The 17,955-nt window shown below is 37.5% G+C and overlaps 1 long non-coding RNA gene across 1 annotated transcript in view; it reads left to right on the plus strand.

Moving 5' to 3' along the window:
• The window catches only part of LOC143665556 (uncharacterized), a 62,676-nt gene extending 46,873 nt beyond the window's left edge, over positions 1 to 15,803 (plus strand). The window contains exons 2-3 of the long non-coding RNA XR_013167052.1: positions 13,424 to 13,581; positions 15,602 to 15,803. This is a non-coding gene — a long non-coding RNA (uncharacterized LOC143665556). The remainder of the gene's footprint in view (positions 1 to 13,423; positions 13,582 to 15,601) is intronic.
• The last annotated feature ends 2,152 nt before the right edge of the window (positions 15,804 to 17,955 follow it).

A 17,955-nucleotide genomic window follows, 5' to 3' on the forward strand; every position in this document is an offset into this window, starting at 1 on the left:
AATTCTCTTTGTCTTTGATATTTGACAAACTGATTAGTAAGTGTCTTCAAATAGATCTATTCAGGTTATTCTGTTTGGGGTACACTGTACTTCTTGGATCTATAATTTTATGTCTTTCATAAGAGATGGGAAATTTTCAGTGATTATTTTCTCCATTTGTCTTTCATCCCCTTTTCCCTTCTTTTCTCTTTCTGAGACACCCATAACATGTATATTCATGCACTTCATGTTGTCATTCAATTCCCTGAGACCTTGTTCACATTTTTCCATTCTGTTCTTTTGTGTGTAGGATTTCAGATGTCCTGTCCTCTAGTTCACAAATCCTTTCTTCTGCCTCTTCAAATCTGCTGTTGTAGGTCTCTATTTTTTTTCCAACTCTTCTATTGTGCCTTTCATTCCCATAAGTTCTGTCATTTGATTTTTCAAGCTTTTGAGTTTTTCTTCATGGTCATCCAATGTCTTCTTTATATCCTCCATCTCTTTTGCCATATTTTCCTTCAACTTTGATTTCATTTTTGATGTGATTGTGCATGTCTGTTTGAACATCTTTAATAGTTGTTTCAACTCCTGTGTCTCATTTGAAATTTTGATTTGTACTTTACTTGAGCCATATCTTTGTTTTTCCCAGTATGACTCATTATTTTTTGCTGGTGTCTAAGCATTTAATTTCATAGCTTATTCTCTTTATTCTGGAGGTTGTTTTCACTCTTTTACCTAGGATTTTCTTGTTGGTTGGCTTTGTTCTCTATCTGTTCTTTGGCATTCAGTTCAACTTATTTCAGACCTCTAGCATAGCTCCTCTTTAACTGATAAGAATTTTTCAGCTCTTGTTTTTCTGGTTCTGGCCCTGCCTATATGGAAGATTTTTGAGGAGGGTCTCCTCAGCTATGATTGACCCCAGTCAGATTTTCCCATATTAGACAAACCCACATCTTAGGAGGAGAGGGTAATCAGTATCAAGTTTCCCTGATGGTGAGACTGGGCAGGTTGACAGACTTTCCTATGAAGCCTCTAGACTCTGTCTTTTGCCTATCCTTCCCAGCAGGTGGTGCTTGTCAGCCCTCAGCTCCCCAACAGTGTAGAGTGATGCAGGGCCTTTAATTCTCAGCGCCTCCCCTTCACAGGGGATGGTTGAGAGAGAGTCTGGGGTAGAGGGCAGGCCTTTGTTGCTTTTATTTCCAGCCCCTAGGGCTTGGGTTTTCTGAAGGAAGTTCACCACTTGAGCTGGGCCCTGCCCCCTTTTCTTGGGGAAGACACACCCTTTAGGGAATTATCTCCCTCAATTAGCTCATTAATTTCTCTCTCAGATTTATCTTAACTCAGTGCTTGGTTGGGAACCACTGACAGTTGAGAATGCCTGGGGCTTTCTCTAATGAGCTGCTTGAAATAGTTTACAGTAAAATAAAATAAAAGAAATTCCTTTTCAGTCAGTCCGCAGCCCCCAAAGTTCCAGTACATGAGCTTGCTGACTCCAAAATCTTCCATCCTTATTCTATTTTGTTCTAGTTAACATTTTTTCCTATCAGCCCTGCCTCCTCTCTGCTGGGATTAAACTGCAATTGGTGGTCAGCTGAGCTACCTTCCTTTGCTCTCAGTAGAAACTCTGTAAAGACACACCTTTAGGGAATTATCACCATTCACCTAACTAGTTACTTTGTCTCTCAAACATGGCTTAATTTTACCCTTGACTGGGCAGTGCTGAAACTTGAGAATGCCTGTAGTTCTATCTAATGAACCATTAAGAGGTTAAAAAAAAAAAAAAAAGAAAAGAAAAAGAGTAAAAAAACCTTTCAGAGCTGTACCCAAGTCCTCCAGGTTTGTCAATCAAGAGCTAGAGTTGGTACAGGGTTCTATGTGCCCCCTTTTCTTGGGGCCCAGCCCTTTTCCAGTATTTAGTACTTACTCCATGTTTATCTGTGCTAGGGGCTTTTTTTCTACAGACAAAATTTGTTAATTAATTCTACAATTGGAGTTTGGTTGAGCTACCTTTCTTGCTCCTAGTAGAGTCTGTTTCTTTCTCCTCAGGGAACCACTCCACCATGCTTGTAGGGGAGGGGCACTAGCCTCCACGGTTTGGGAGACTTACAGTTCTGTGTGGGATCTTGGCTGTTCTACCCATTCCAAATTGGTGTACAATGCGTGTCTAGTCACTAAAGTCCCCCAAACAGTTGTTGCATACAGTTCCTAGCTATTTACTTGCTTCCCCAGAAGACAAACTGAATTACACACCTCACTACACTGCCATCTTGCCCAGTCTCCTCTCTCTCTCGTTATTGTTTCTAGCTTCAGTCCATTGTTGTAGGAGAAGATACACTGTATGATTTCAATAATTTTTAATTTATTGGGGCTCATTTTGTGACCTAACATATGGTCTCTCCTAGAGAATGATTCATGTGCACTAGAGAAGAATGTGTGTTCTGATAATGTTGAATGAAGTAGTCTATATATGTCTGTTAGGTCCAGTAGTTTAACAGTATCATTCATGTCTTCTAATTCCTTATTGATCTTCTATTTAGATGTTCCATTCATATTTTAAAATGGTGTACAGAAGTTTCCTATGATTAATGGAGAATTGTCTATTTCTCCATTCAAATCTTTCATTATTTGTTTCATTTATTTTGGGGCTCTGCCATTAGGTACACTTAAATTTATGACTGTTATATCTTCTTTTTTCAATAGACCCCTTTATCAATATATAGTGATCTCCTTTGTCCCTTGTAACAGTTTTTGACTTAATGTCCATTTTATCTGAGATTATTATAACTTCCCCAAATCCCTTTTGGTTTCTATTTGCTTGGTGTTTTTATCCATCCTTTCACTTCCAACCTACTCGTGTCTTTGAATTTAAGGTGAATTTCTTGTATAGAGCATAGATTAGATTATGCTTTTGTTTGTTTTCCATTCTGCCAGTCCCTGCCTTTTAACAGGAGATTTTAATGCATTTACATTTAATGTAACTACTGATAATGCAGTACTTTCTTCTGCCATTTTGCTCTTCAGCCTTTTACATCTTATACATTTTGACCCTCAAGTCTTCCATTAATGGCTACTTTTATTTTATTTGATGCTTTGCATTGCACCATCTTGAGTGCCTTCTTCCTTCTCATTTCTTTATGGTTTTATTTTTCATATATTTTCTTTAAGGTTACCATAGGACTTAAATTTAATCCTAAATCCTAAATCCATCACATTTGATTTGAGACCAACTTAACAATAGAATTCACAGTCACTGTTCCTATACTCCTCTATCCTCCCACCATTTTGTTGTACTTGTTACAAATTATATCTTAATACACTTATGTCCCAAACCATGGATTTCTTTCTTTTTTTTTTTTGAAGAAATAATTTTGAATTTTAGCACCTGTAATAAGCAAAAAGTGAAGTTACAGACAAAAAATACAATACAATATTTCTGGTATTTATAATTACGCACGTTGCTACCTTTGCCACTGTCTAGTATCCTTTCCTTTCAGACAGAAGAATTTTCTTTAACATCTCCTGTAGAACGTCTCAGACTCTGTGATGAACTCTGTCAGCTTTTGTTTATCTGGGAGTGCCTTAATCTCTCCCTCAGTTTTGAAAGAAAATCTCACCATCTATAAAACTCTTGGTCAGCACTTTTCCTTAACATTTAAATATTTCATCCTACTGCCTTCCTGCCTCCCTGATTTCTGATGAGAAACTGGCAATTAATGTTATTGGGATGCCTTTCTCCATAACACATTTCTTTTTTCTTGTAGCTTTCATAAGTCTCTCTTCATTCTTGGCATTTGATGGTTTGATTATTATGTGTCTGGGTAAGTTTCTCTCTGAATTTATCCTCTTTGTGGGTCATGGGGTTTTTGAATGTGAATATTTATGTCTTTCATTAAATTTGGGAAGTTTTATGCCATTATTTCTTTGAATACTCCTTCTGCTCTTTGTCTCTGGGACTCCCATAATGTGTATATTGATATGCTGAAAGTTTTCCCACAGGTATTTAAGACTGTGTTAACTTTTTTTTCCGTTCTTACTTTCTGCTCCTCAGCCTAGATCATTTCATTGTCTCTCTTTTAGTTCACTGATTCTTCCTTCTGCCAGCTCTAATCTGCTGTTGAAACCTGCTAAGGAATTTTTATTTCAGTTATTGTGGTCTTCAACTCCAATGCTTGTTGGTTCTTTTTAGAGATTTCTATCTCTTTATTGAGATTCTCATATTCTTCATTCATTGCTTCCCCAATAGCCTCTCATTCTTTCTCTGTGTTTTCCTTTGTCACCTTAAACATACTAAGGATCTTTTTTTTTTTACAATCTTTGTTCAGTATGTCTAAAATCTGATCTTCTTTACTGTTGATTTCTGGATGTTTAGCTTGTTCCTTTGGATGGTCCATAATTTCCTTTTTCTTTGTTTGTCTTGTAATACTTTGGTGCACTGCACATTTTAATGTTTTAAAGTACTAAAACTGAAACTAGCTTTGTCCTAGATTTATGGCAAAGGTCTGAGGATAAATATAAAAATGTGCTTGGTTAAGTTATCTTTTGATAGTAAGTAACAGGTACTGAAAAAAAACAATAAAAATTCGTTTAAGGCACTCAGGTAGTTACATAATATTACTGATGAATAAATTTAGTTGTTAACCTCTGTTTCAGATTTATTTCCAGAGATTAACTTGGCCACTACAGAGAATAAAACTCTGACATTTCTGACATATAATTAAAATAAAAAGAATGCATCAGGATAATCTAAGTAAATATTAACTCTTGACCTACATTTTATATATAACACAAGGTCTATGTATTAATCTTCTTTCATGTGCTTTTATATTGTTTATTAATTTATCTAAATTCATCTATTTATTTACTAATTTGTTTATTTATTTATTTAGCCTATATGTTGAATACTGTGCATTTAATACATCTCTTTTAGGATTGGAATCTGCAGAAGATCAGGAAGCTTAAAGAACAAGATTTTAAGGTTCAAAGGAGTCTTGTTTTAGTTATAGAATAGAAAACGCTATGTATGTAACTTCTAGAAACTGTTTAGATTCTATTCCTTGTTTACAACCTCAGATAATTTTGCATATACCAATCTTCCCAAGGACATCTGTGGAAAAGGATGGGGGTGTTTCCTCAATTTGAGAAATGGTAAATATGCGTACAGGTTGAACTGACCACGGTCACTTAGCCACTTAGTAAGAGGGTTTTCATTCAAAAAATATATTGAGAAACTACATGTGCCTGGCACCATGCCATAAGTTAGAAATACAAAGATGTATATAATACAGTTACTGCTGTATACCCAATACAGTGATAGAGGTCATCCAGTAGACAAATGGCAGGTGGTCTGGGATGGCTAAAGCTCAGAGTGTGGGTAAAAGATGAGGCTGGAGACATGGGGAGACACCAGGACAGGGAGGCCTTGTATGTCATTATAAGGACTTTTGATTTACCCACTGACACTGGGGAGTCCTTGCCAGGTTTTATGTAGAGGAGCAATGTGGTCTCATAAAGACCATTGGGGAGACACAATAGGCAAGGCAAAATGCTGTCTGCTGCTTCAGCCCTAGATTCTGTGTCTCCATGTAAGAGAAGCTATCAAAGGAAGGCACAGAGGGAGCATGGAGCCTGAGAGGTGGCACTCTCAAGTCATTTCCCTGTGAACATGGGGCAGAAAGATGAGGAATCCCCAGGCTCAATTAAGTGCTTTGGAGCCCCTGGTGACTAATGATCAAAGCCCCTAAATGGGCCAGTGAGGAGAAGCAGTCTATATGTTCTCCAAGTACAGTGCTGAGCATGCCATTAGGTACTTAGCTGACTGCTCTTTTTTAAAAAAAAAATTTATTATTATGGTGATGATAAAGGGTGACTTTTTTTTGCAGAATTTTACAATGGAATGATGTTTGCCTGCAGGGTGAAAGAGAATTTCCTGTGCTTTTACTGAGTTACTGAGACCTTTCAGAAATGAAGTAGATTGGAAATAATCTCTGATGAGATCTAAGTTTGCTGTTCCGTATTTATGTGATACAGTGCTGAGAATGGCTCTTGGAAATCTCATCATGGAGATTTGGAGCACTGTGGTCATTGCTGCCATCCCTAATAATATTTATCAAGTGCTTCCCACATGACAGGCACAGACACTTTCTTAATCAGTAATCCACCCAGTGGGTTTACGAAGCAGGCACTACTATTAACTTCATTCTGTAGATGAAGACGCTGAGCCTCAGAGCAGTTAGGGAACATGCCCAGGGTCAAGCAGTCCACTGACATGGAGCTTTGTAGTTACACTGAAAATAATCAGTCCCCATTATCAGGGGGAACAGGTTCTATCAATACAGTTTTGGTTGTAGGTGGAGTAACCTATAGACGTTTAGGCATTTTGTTTCTAAATGTGCAGGATTCTGAAAGTAATTTCTATATATTACTGCTAAGAAAATAATTTATTTAAAAACATGAGCATATTTTATATTGGTAATATGGAAAAAACTTACAGATAAAAGGTATCAAATAGTGAGATACCTGGGTTCGATTCCTGGTGCCTGCCCATGCAAAAAAGAAAATGTATCAAATAATTTCTAATGTGTTTACAGTTCATCAAAATTGGGGAACACATAATGAACTCACTTCTGAGTATTTAGACTTAAAGTATTTCATTATGGCCATATAATCACAGTTCCACCTGGAGGAGGATTGATTTTTTTCCCTAGGGCTGAAATAATGTATTGCATTTATTATTTAAGATAATACTAGCTGTTAAAATAGACAAAACCCCAAATTTCAGTGTATTATCACAAGTCTAGTTTTCTCCTTCAGGGTGTCCAAAAGGCGCTCTTGATACGCAAGTGGCTTTTCCCAAGCAGTTACGTAGAAACTTCATTTTGTGACTTTACCATCTTCAAAACATGGTTCACAAGGTGGTCCTGAGGGTCTTCTCCATTCCGGCTAGTTGGAATGGGTGTGGCTCCCAGCTTGCAGTCCGTATGTCAAAGCCTATGCACATGACCATGACTAATAGCAAGCAACTATAATTTAGTTGTGTGCCTGGTGAACAACCAAGTTGTCAAAGTCCCAGATTAGGTACTTAGGGTTCAACTGCAGCAATTTTTTTTAACCTTTTATTGTATAGTATAATATATACACAAAGCAAAGAAATAAAAAAGCAATAGTTTTCAAAGCACTCTTCAACAAGTAGTTACAGGACAGATCCCAGAGTTTGTCATGGGATACCATACTATCATCTCAGATTTTTCCTTCTAGCTGCTCCTGAACATTGGAGGCTAGAAGGAATAAATATTATTTTTATCATCACAATTGACTTGTTTCCTTTTTTGTGAAAAATAGCATATGTATATATAAAAGCAATAAATTTCTAAGCACAGTGCAACAATTAGTTGCAGAACATATTTCAGAGTTTGGTATGGGTCAATTCCGCAATTTTAGGATTTTACTTCTAGCCGCTCTAAGATACTGGAGACTAAAAGAAATATGAATATAGTGATTCAGCAATCATATTTGGATGTTAAACCCTATCTTCTCTGTATAGCTCCACCATCACCTTTGATTTTTCTGTCCCTCTCTTTAGGGGTATTTGGACTATGCCCATTCTAACTTTTTCAAGTTGGAAGGGGCTGTCAATAATATGGGATAGAGATATAGAACTAGCTGATGTTCTGGAGAGGTTGGGCCCTCTAGGTTTCTGGATTTATCTGGTCCAGGGACCCATCTGGAGGCTGTAGGTTTCTGGAAAGTTACACTAGTGCATGGAACAAAAGTTACATATTGCCCTAGGTGTTCTTTAAGATTGGCTGGAATGGTCCTGGTTGGGGATTGGCATGTTATCATAGGTAGCAAGGTCTAACTGAAGCTTGCGTACGAGCAACCTCAAATTGGGAGTTCAAATAGCCTCCCAATTCTATTTGAACTCTCTTAGCCACTGATACTTTATTAGTTACACTTCTTTACAGGAGGATTGATTTTTGCCCTTGGTTGGGATGCCAGGGTACTAAGGGGTAGAAGGAGAATTATTTTAAATAGAAATCTTTTTTTGTAGGGTTTCCAGTTCTGTGCTCTGCATGCCTACATAGCTCCCACCCTTGTTTATGAAAGGACATTGGGGCCACTGCTCTGGTTTGAAATGTTTAAGAGGATAAATATAGTGGCTACTTCCTTTGTGATAAGAATTCCAATATGAATCCTGGGATCTAGAGATTGAGTTCTTTGCAACTTGATATAACATGTTGAATTTGATCATCCTTAAGGTAGCCTCTAGAATTAAACTGAAATGATTCCATGTTGTTTTAGGAGATTGAAGGCATTCTATATAATATAATGCTCTTTGGGGTTGATACTAAGAGAATGTCAGAGTTGAAAGTACCTATTGTGCTTGTTCATGGGCTGTGACTCTGGTGACCCATAGTTTATCAGAAGCAGAAGAAGTCTTGGGAACAAATAACATGATGTCTCTCTATATGTGAGGAGGCCCCATTTTCCATGGTCCCCAGAATAGCAGCTAGATCTAAGAAATAAGAACCAGTAAACTTGATCAACGTGGCTTCCAAACCAGAAGTTGGATTTGCTCCCTCCTCAAATATGTAGATACATGTAAGTAGACTTTCTGAAAATAAAGACTTCTTAACACTGACATGGAGCCTTGTAGTTAACCTGAAAATAATCAGTCCCCATTATCAAGAGGAACAGGTTCTATCAATACAGTTTTGGTTGTAGGTGGAGTAACCTATAGACATTTAACCATTTTGCCTCTAAATGGGCTGGATTCTGAAAATACTTTAGATGCTGCCAAGAAAATAATGTATTTAAAAACATGAACATATTTTGTATTAGTAATACTGAGAAATTGTAAAGCTAAAAGGTATCAAATAATCTCTAATGTGTTTACAATACATCAAAATTGGGAAACATATAATGAGCTCAGTTCTCAAAAAAAGAGAAAGACATGGGATTTTTAATTATGGGAAAACTTCTTTTAGGAACAGTCTCCTTAGTTAATATTTCAATCAATATTTCAAGCACATAATGGCCTCTATTATGAGCAAGTGTCCTTCTACGGCAGTAGAAAAAAAGCTCTGGGCATACATTTTTTCTGACCTTAGGGCAATTCGATTCCATTTTCAACACTGACATTTCTTCTAACTCTTCAGAAAGACTTAGGGGGAGAAGCGAAATCAAATAATCATTAAGCAAATTAGGTGTAAGGTATATCAATTTATTTTAGATTATCTGTATTATGTCTTAATACATTCATATTCCTTCACGTGGCATGATTTATAAGATTCATTGATACAGTTACTTTCCATCATCGAGGAAATATAAAAGAGAGAGTATTTTCTACTTTCAGTGGTCCTGTGAATTGCCTCCTGGAGATGTACTATTTTAAATCACTTTCAGAGACCAGAATGAATGATACTATAAAAAACAAGGATGAAGTATCTTACTATTGTATTAGAGGGAAAAAATAAGCCAGCGGTCTAAAGAATTCTTCCTCTCTTTTCTCTTAATTTTCTTTTCCTTTAGAAGCAACTAATCAACTAAACCAACAGTTCTCTACACTCAAGGAATCAGCTTGAGCCCTGCTCATAACTGTTCAGACATACTTAGCAGAATCTTTAAACAGATAGAAGCATGACTAAGCCAGGGTATAGTTTTCCTTCATCTAATTAGAAAAATGTTTTCCAGAAGAGCTTGTGAACTTTTCCTAAGAAAATGTTTGAACCCATTAAAAGGATTTTTTCTGTGTTTTTCTGTGCATTTTTCTGGGGAAGAAGTCCATCTCCTTTATCAGATTCCCAAAGGACAGTAAACCAGTTCAGATAAAAACAAAGCCTGTTCCCCGCCTTCTCTGGCTGAGTTAGATATCGCTTGTTTGGCCCTTGCCAAGACCTTGATGCTAAATATATGATCCAAATTTTAAGGACTCCTGTTATGACTCAGAAAACAGCATTTATTAAATATTCCTCAAAGCAATCACTCTCCTTTTTCACACTTAAAATTTCCTGCCATAATGAAAGGTGATGCATTGTTTAGATGTCTGATGACACATTTACATATATTAAAAAAGAAAGAAAAACCTGTTCAAACATTATGAGATTTCAAAGGGAAGAAATGGGAATATCAATATTGATAGAAATGATAGAATCTACTGCCAAAGAAAAGTTGCAGGTCATGGAAGAACAGATAAATTCTCAACAAGTATCTACACGTATTGTAAGACTTTTAATATACATATAATTTATTCATAAGACAATTGTACATTTGGTCTTAACATAGGGGGTGACTAATGAAAATAAACTTTCTGGCTGTCACAACTCCAAGTAAAGATTAAAGCCTAGCCTTCCCTTTCTTCCATCCGGAGCTCTAGAAATCACTCAGCTGCTCTGGCTCATAAATTGATTTTATAATCCTGCTTTGTTCCTTTGTCTTGTCTTCCCTCTTTAGAACTACCTTCTAGAGCATTTTGTTCAACTGTGATTTCAAACTCATTTAATAAATATTTGTAATTGTGATTTTAATGTAGGGTAAGATTTATCAAGTGTTTCCTTTACTTTTTAAGAAACAGCCTTGGAGGGTTAAGTGATATTTAATAGCTTTTAAGTAATTCAGGCATGATATATCCTAATTATAGACAGGCATGTATGAGAGAGAATGGATTATTTCCCATAGCCGTTAGAGGTACTTTTATCTGCTCTATTTTTTTCTCAAGCTGAATGCTTCTTGGGAGGCGCTTTTTTTTTCTGGAAAAATGTAGGATTGATGGTTGCTATTGATCTTTCCTTGACTTTTGACCTAGAGGATAGCAGTGGGTTATAAGTAAACTGAGCTCAGTATATCCATATTGATGAATGTTTAGAATCTGCACTATTTATTACAGTAAGACTCAGGAACTATAGGAATTAGCCCCTGAAGATGGTTTTAATGGTCCCTTTTAACTTCTTTAAGAGAAACAGGGTGAGCAAACAGGGCCAGGGTGGAGGAGGGGAGAGAAAGGATATGAGAAGGAGTATGTCTCAATGTCCTAAAGTGAAAAAAAATGTTTAACACTGTCAGAAACTTTAAAAACTAATCTATAGAAATTATTAATTTTATGTCATGATTTTTATATGACCTGCAACACTGTAAAAAATCACTTCTTTTATTTTTTAAGAGAACAAATAAAACCTGATAGACTATGAATATCATCCCATGTAAGGAATTCTAATACCACTCCAAATGATTTGTTTCATCCAAATTTTCTAAAGCAAAAATCTGTCTCAGTTTTGAACTCTGACCTCAAGGATCAATACAGGTAATGGATGGAGGGACAGTTTTCAGCTTTTTGTTTACATAAGTCTTTGGTTAATTTTCGTCTTTTATCTAAAGGGCGTGGAAATTGTTTAAGAAAATTCATTCAATTAAATGTGCAATGCACATGTGTCGATACTAAACCTGAGAGGGAATAGAAAAAATGATCCACAATATTTGGGCTTCTCATGAATGCCTTTTTCTACACTCAAGGACCATCTCTGAGGAATGAATAGTTCCTTCATGGGCTAATTCAACCTCTTCAGTGCCATTTATATCACACATAAACACAGAGAAATCAAAGCAAGTCAGATGAGCCAAAATAAAGGCGGTGATGTGGAATTTGAACCTACTCAGTTTTGGTAGTGAATAGCTGATATCAAAGTAACATTCATAAAAACCAAGTAGCTTCAGTAATGCGTCCAAAGCATGTTGTGTTTGACTCCATTTGTCTGGGGATGCATAGATGGACATATGGAATATGTTGACCAGAATAAGTGGTCTTCAGATGACAGCGTTTATCAAGCGTTTCCTTCACTTTTTCAGAAACAGCTTTGGAGGGATAAGTGATATCTAATAGCTTTTAAGTAATTAAGGCACAATTCCCTTCCTGACAACCCTTACCTGAAGAAAAGCAGACTGCATTTTTCAAGAAAGTATTGAGAGATAACACTAAGCTCATTGTCAATAAGGGATAAGAGTTTCTGTAAAGTATTAAAGCAAAAGTTAGTCCTGGAAATGATAAACAGCTATGAATATTTTGTGGTAGTCCAAATTTTAGGGGCTAATCTGTAAAATTTGAGCTACATTAACCTATCATATTACGAGACCCCATTTAAGTTCACTTCTATACTATACTCTAGAACTTGAGAACTAGCCTTCCAAAATTATAACCACAATTCAAACAAATAATTATAATAAAAAATTATAAACACAATTCAAATAAAATCCAGGCTGAGGAGGTGGGAAAGCCTTCAAGATTTTATTGGATCCGCTCCCCTGTCAGTTTGCTTTAAACTTCAAAATGTCAACTATGTCAAATGACTTCCTCAAAGTAACTAGCCGTGAAATGGAAAAAAGCAAAATTAGATTCCAGGTTTCCCTGGTTCCAAGTAAAGCACTGCTTTTTTGATTTTGTGACTTGCTTTCATGCTCTGAATGCACTGAAGTCCCTCAGAAATTTTATACTGAGGATATGCAATAGTCAGCATTTTTTAATGGCTTGCGAAGCTCTATGCTAAATGCTTGCATATAAATTTTAATTTACTCCTCATGAGCACACTGTGAAGTATGTGCTATTACCTTCATGATGAAGAGATCGAAACCCATGGAGATATAGTAACTGGCTTCCAAAAGCCCAGATGGAAAGTTGCAGAGCTGGTATCTGAATGCAAGAATGTTGGCAGAAATATTGTCCTCAAGTAAAGTGCCATCTGACCTGCCACACATATACACCTGTGTCTGCATATGTCCGTGTTCAGGGATGACATTATACGCATATGGATGCACAGTCCCTTATATATCTCCATGGATTTGGCATGTATATAAATTGTGCCATGCAATTCATAAGCATTATTTATGGTTCTTTGAATATGGTTTTATGTCTACCATTTAGTTTCTCAGGATAAGGAGATCTTTTTTCCCTTTAGTGTCTGTATAGTTGTTTGCCAAAAAATTAACTACCCAAGATCATTGACCATTGGGCGGAACTGTAAAATTTTTGCAAAAAGTAATGAGGACTCCAAAAAATACAAAGGCCTCCTTTTACTAAAGAAAAAAATGTTAGAAAAACAATTTTCAAGCAATATGAATGTCCTAAAATAAGACACCGATTTTAAAAACCCTAATAGTACCTACACTCAGGGTAGCACTTTACAATTATTAATATAATGTTATAGAAAAACATCTAATAACATTCAGTTCCTCATATCCTATTAAAGATAAAACTGGGTTAAAACATTTGCATAAAATATTATTTTGTGCAAAGTATGCCTATATGGACATTATATATTGTTATTGTACACACGCAATGACATACATATAGAAAAAATTGGGAAGCCATAAGCTCTAATGTTATCAGTAGTTACATCTTGGTGATAAGATTATAGACAACTTTTTATTTTATTTTTTGTCTATGTCTATTTTGTAAAAGAAGCATCAGTCTTGGACAATAAGGAAAATTCTTAAGAAAATGAAGGAAAACTCATTGCCTTCAAGACACTATTCTGCATCGTGTATAAAATCGGAACCCAGTCTCAGCTTGACCCCTGACACGATTGTGCCACTCACAGAGTTGAAATTGCAAACTAGGTAGGCTACAAGGTGTATACTCATTTTCATAGTTGCTTCGAAGTGATATTCTAAGAGGCCTCCTTCAAGTTCAGTCATCTTAACCTACAGGCAAGGAAAGGAGCCAGTATTTGGAAAATGGTGTATTTCACAACAGTGCTTGTCTTTAAAGACAGGAAAGTGCGGGAAACTGCTCCATTCTGAAGGAAATACTTGGTGCCCTTGAAAAAAAATCCGTGGCCTCTCAACATTCTGTGGGTTTTCTTGCTCTGTTTCTTTTATCTCTGGACTCCCTCAAAATACACAACATCACTGCTTTGGGTACCCCAAAAGATGCCAAGTTTTATTTCATTGTTCAAAAGCATAAAACATCTCAGATACTTCTACTTCATTACAATGTAATAATCTCCAATACTGGCATAAGTTCAGATTCTGGGCTTCTAGAGAAAATGCCACAGAATGGCCCCCTTTCCTTTGTTGTATAATAAAAAACATCCTGTGAAAGAAAGAAAGGAAAACCAAAACTATGCCAAAGGTTTTACATTATCTCTTCATCCTCATACTATACGGGTGTGAGAAAGATGTTGTTTCACAGGTGAGGAAACGGAAGCTCAGAAACACTAAGTGAGTTTCCCAAGATCACGTGGTTAGTTCTGCAGGAGAACTGAGATGTGGATTTAACCCTGACTCCACAGGCACTGCTGGGTCTTTCCCTCACTGTGTGATAGCTTTGAGTCATTGTCTTATTTTAAATTTGCTTCATTGACCCAGCAATGAAAGCAGTCAGGCCATGGAGGTCATTAGTAATTTAAGCTTCTTCCCATCAGCTGGGGAAGCAGAGCATTTTAAGCCTACAGAATGATTGGTCCCATCCATCAACGTCACTGGGTAATTACTGAATTCCATCTTGATTTGGTCTGGGTAGCTTGTCCAAATGATGGTCTCAACCACGGTACCCCTAAGTACTGAATGGATACAGATCCAATAACCTGAAACTACCACCAAATTGGTAATGACTCTTAGACTAGGTCATATTTTCCCCTTTCAGGAAGTCAGGCTGTGACAGCACTGACCACGGCTTATTGAGCATGTTTCATGTGTTTAGATAAAATTGTCGTTTGTTTTGGTGAGAGAAAATAGCTTCAAGCATAACCATAGACTGCCTAGCATACTTCAGTGACAGATGGTTGAAGTTCCACAGAATTTAATTCTGCAGAATTCTATGCAATAAAAAAAAAAAAATTCCTAAATTCCCATAAAGCAGAAGACATTGACCAAATACTATCACACTCTAAAAAAGGTAGGAATATATGTAGGGTTGCAATTTTTACCTCCGCCCAACAAATTAATTTTTCCCACCACTATCTTTTTATGGGAATTGGATTCAACGAGAGTTTTATGGGTGCATCCTCCCAGCAAAGGAGGTCTTATGGCGGGAGCAGGGGCTCCCACACTAGTGATCTTTTGACCAAACTTAATGGCAAAACCATTTAGTTAGGCACGTGGAGGGATGAGGACAGGAGGAGGCAAGGCTGTGGAACTGTGGGGGAAAACAGAGTCTAGAAAGCTGTGGCATAAATAGTAAGGTGCCGATGAGCATTCACTATGGTTCCTCTCCTCAGATGAAGACAGAGCCCTCTGAGTCTGAGTTTTGCTCAGGAACACAGAGAGACCCATGTAGATTAACAATGCCTTAAATGGAAGTGTGTGGGCAGAGAGTGTAAGTTCTTCCAGGATGGTGATGTAAACACCAAGTATGAAACACTTGTGACTGGACAAAGAAGCTTCAGCTGTTTTCTCAATGCTGGCAGGGCTCCACATATATGACAAGCATCACAGTAGGTGTGTGTTCCCTTAAGTTATGAAAGGGACAAAGAAATGCTACAAAAGCTTTGCCACCTCTGCTAGTGCTTCCCTTAAATCCTGTATTCTTGACTTCCCACCTACCCATAACCATTCTTACGTGCTACAAATATTAACCAGAGAATGTGATTATAGCATTACTTCAGTTCTCTCTTTTTTTTTTTTTTTTTTTTTTTAGCAATGAGAAGCAGAAAGTTAAGCAAGTATTTGCTGAATTGCACATAACCCAGAGAGCTGGTCCAGTGAAGTGAGGCAATGTGGACGATCAAGGAATTTATAGACTACTTTCAAAGGGTTCCCTTGTTTTTCACAAACATGAAAAGCTACTGGAATTTTCTGAAAATAGAAATCTAAAATTCTAATATAAAAATGATGTTAGATGTGGTTGTGACAATTTGTGTTTGCATAACATTGTTATTAAAGTGATTTACTGATTGTATTTTTACTTTACCCTCTATTATTATTCATGTGAAAAATTATATTAATAATAAGTTGCCAGGGAAGAAGCTGAAATGATAAACTGCTCTTAAATGAATGTGCTGTTGGGGGAAGATGGTGGAGTGGGGTAGGGCAGGGTTTGCCCCTGCTCTGTGGTGCGACAAGAGAGGGGACGGAAAAGTTGACCAGGACTGTGGGCTGGTGGGGTGAGTAATTAAGGAGAGTCTTCAGCATTTCTTAGGGAGGGCCTGGTAGAGAGAAGTGGGGGCATTGGGTTGGGGACAGCAGGGTGACTCTTTTTGGTGGCAGCCCCACTGGAATTGGGAAGTAGCATGCAGGGAAGTGCGGATCTGAGGGAGTGGACTGTCCCTCCCTTCCAGCCTGCCCCTGCCTCTAGCTGGGGAGACTTCCCTGCACATTTCTACAGCTGGCAGCACACATGGGGAGCCCAGGGGCACTCCTACTCATCCCCCACTAGGGGCTATGCCCACCAGGTGCTGGGATCAGTCAACATGGGGGGCACCATGAGTGGCCGTTTTGTCAGGAGCTGTGGGTGGCAGATCTGCAGGGCACTGGGCATTATGGTCAACTGCCCCACCGAGCATTGTGGTCTGCTGCCCTGTCCCACATGCTGTGACAGGACATCCTGCTGCTGGGTGTTTGGAGCAGCCCTCCTGCCCACACTATCTTGTCCAGCCAGCCATAGCAGAGAGGCAAGCCTGTGTGGAGATGTGACTCAAGAGCACCATCTGCTGGGATGCAGTGGTAAATGCCATCTGTCAAGCTTCTTACCTGACTAGGTTTTCCTTTTTTTCAATTTTTATTTCTTTTTTATTTTTATTTATATACATTTTCTTCTTTCTCTTCTGTGGGCACCAGTTTGAGTTCACTCCCAATATATCTTAGGGTGTCTCCTTCTGGCTTTGGGGCCTACTATTGCTGAGGTTCTTTTTTTTGTGGGGGGGTGCATGGGCCAGGAGTTAAGCCAAAGTCTCTCATGTGGTGGGTGGGCGTTCTGCCACTGAACTACCGGTGCACCCCTGCCTAGCTTTTAGTAGACCCTCAAGTAGAATTACACCAAAGCTATATGACATCTTGGCCTTGGTTTGGTGAGGAATTACTGAGAAATCAAGGGCATAGGGGGACCTTCAACACAAACTCAAGTAAATACAAAACTTTAGACAAGTGAAGGAAACCAACTTGCAAAATAACCTTATTAAGATAATCAAATGTCCCAAACACAACAGAAAATCATAAAGCACATGAAGATCCAGACAAAAATGGACCAGCTAAATGACCAAATCAAAACACTGGTGGGGACACACAATATGGAAGAACTACTCAAGGATATTTACAAAGAAATAAAGGGTTTCAAGAATACACTAGAACAGCTTAGAGAGTAATTTGAAAGATTAAATAAAAATTAGCAGATCTCGCAGAGATGAAAGATAATGTAAACTAAATTAGAAATATACTAGAGAAACATAATAGCAGATTTGAAGACACAAAAGGAAGAATAAGTGAGCTAGAAGACAGAACAATTGAACTAGAGTGTTCAAAAAACAAACGGTAAGAAAGATGGAAAAATGGAACTGTATCTCAGGAATATGATGGAGAATGAAAGGTGCACAAATATAAGAATGATTGGTATCCCAGAAAGAGAAGAGAAAATAAAGGGCTGGAGAGGTTAGTTGCAGATATATAATCAGAGAAAACTTCCTAACCCTCATAAAAGACATAAATATGCAAATCAATGAGGCCCAATGGACCCCAAATAGAATCAAATAGAATAGATCCAAATAGATGTACTAAGCCACAAATTGAACAAATAGTCCAGTGTGAAGATAAGCAGAAAGTCCTGAAAGCAGCATGAGAAAACTGACCTACTATATGCAAGAAAAACCACATAAGACTGAGTTCAGACTACTCAACAGGCACTATGGAGCTGAGAAGGCAGACATATGATATATTTAAGATCCTGAATGAGAAAGTCTTCCATCCAAGAATTCTGTGCCCACCCAGTTGTCCTTCAAAATTGAGGAAGAGATTAAAATCTTCAAAGACAAAGACTGAGGGAACTAGTCAATAAGAGAC

This window comes from Tamandua tetradactyla, chromosome 21, assembly GCF_023851605.1.
Source record: "Tamandua tetradactyla isolate mTamTet1 chromosome 21, mTamTet1.pri, whole genome shotgun sequence".
Taxonomy (NCBI): Eukaryota; Metazoa; Chordata; class Mammalia; order Pilosa; family Myrmecophagidae; genus Tamandua; species Tamandua tetradactyla.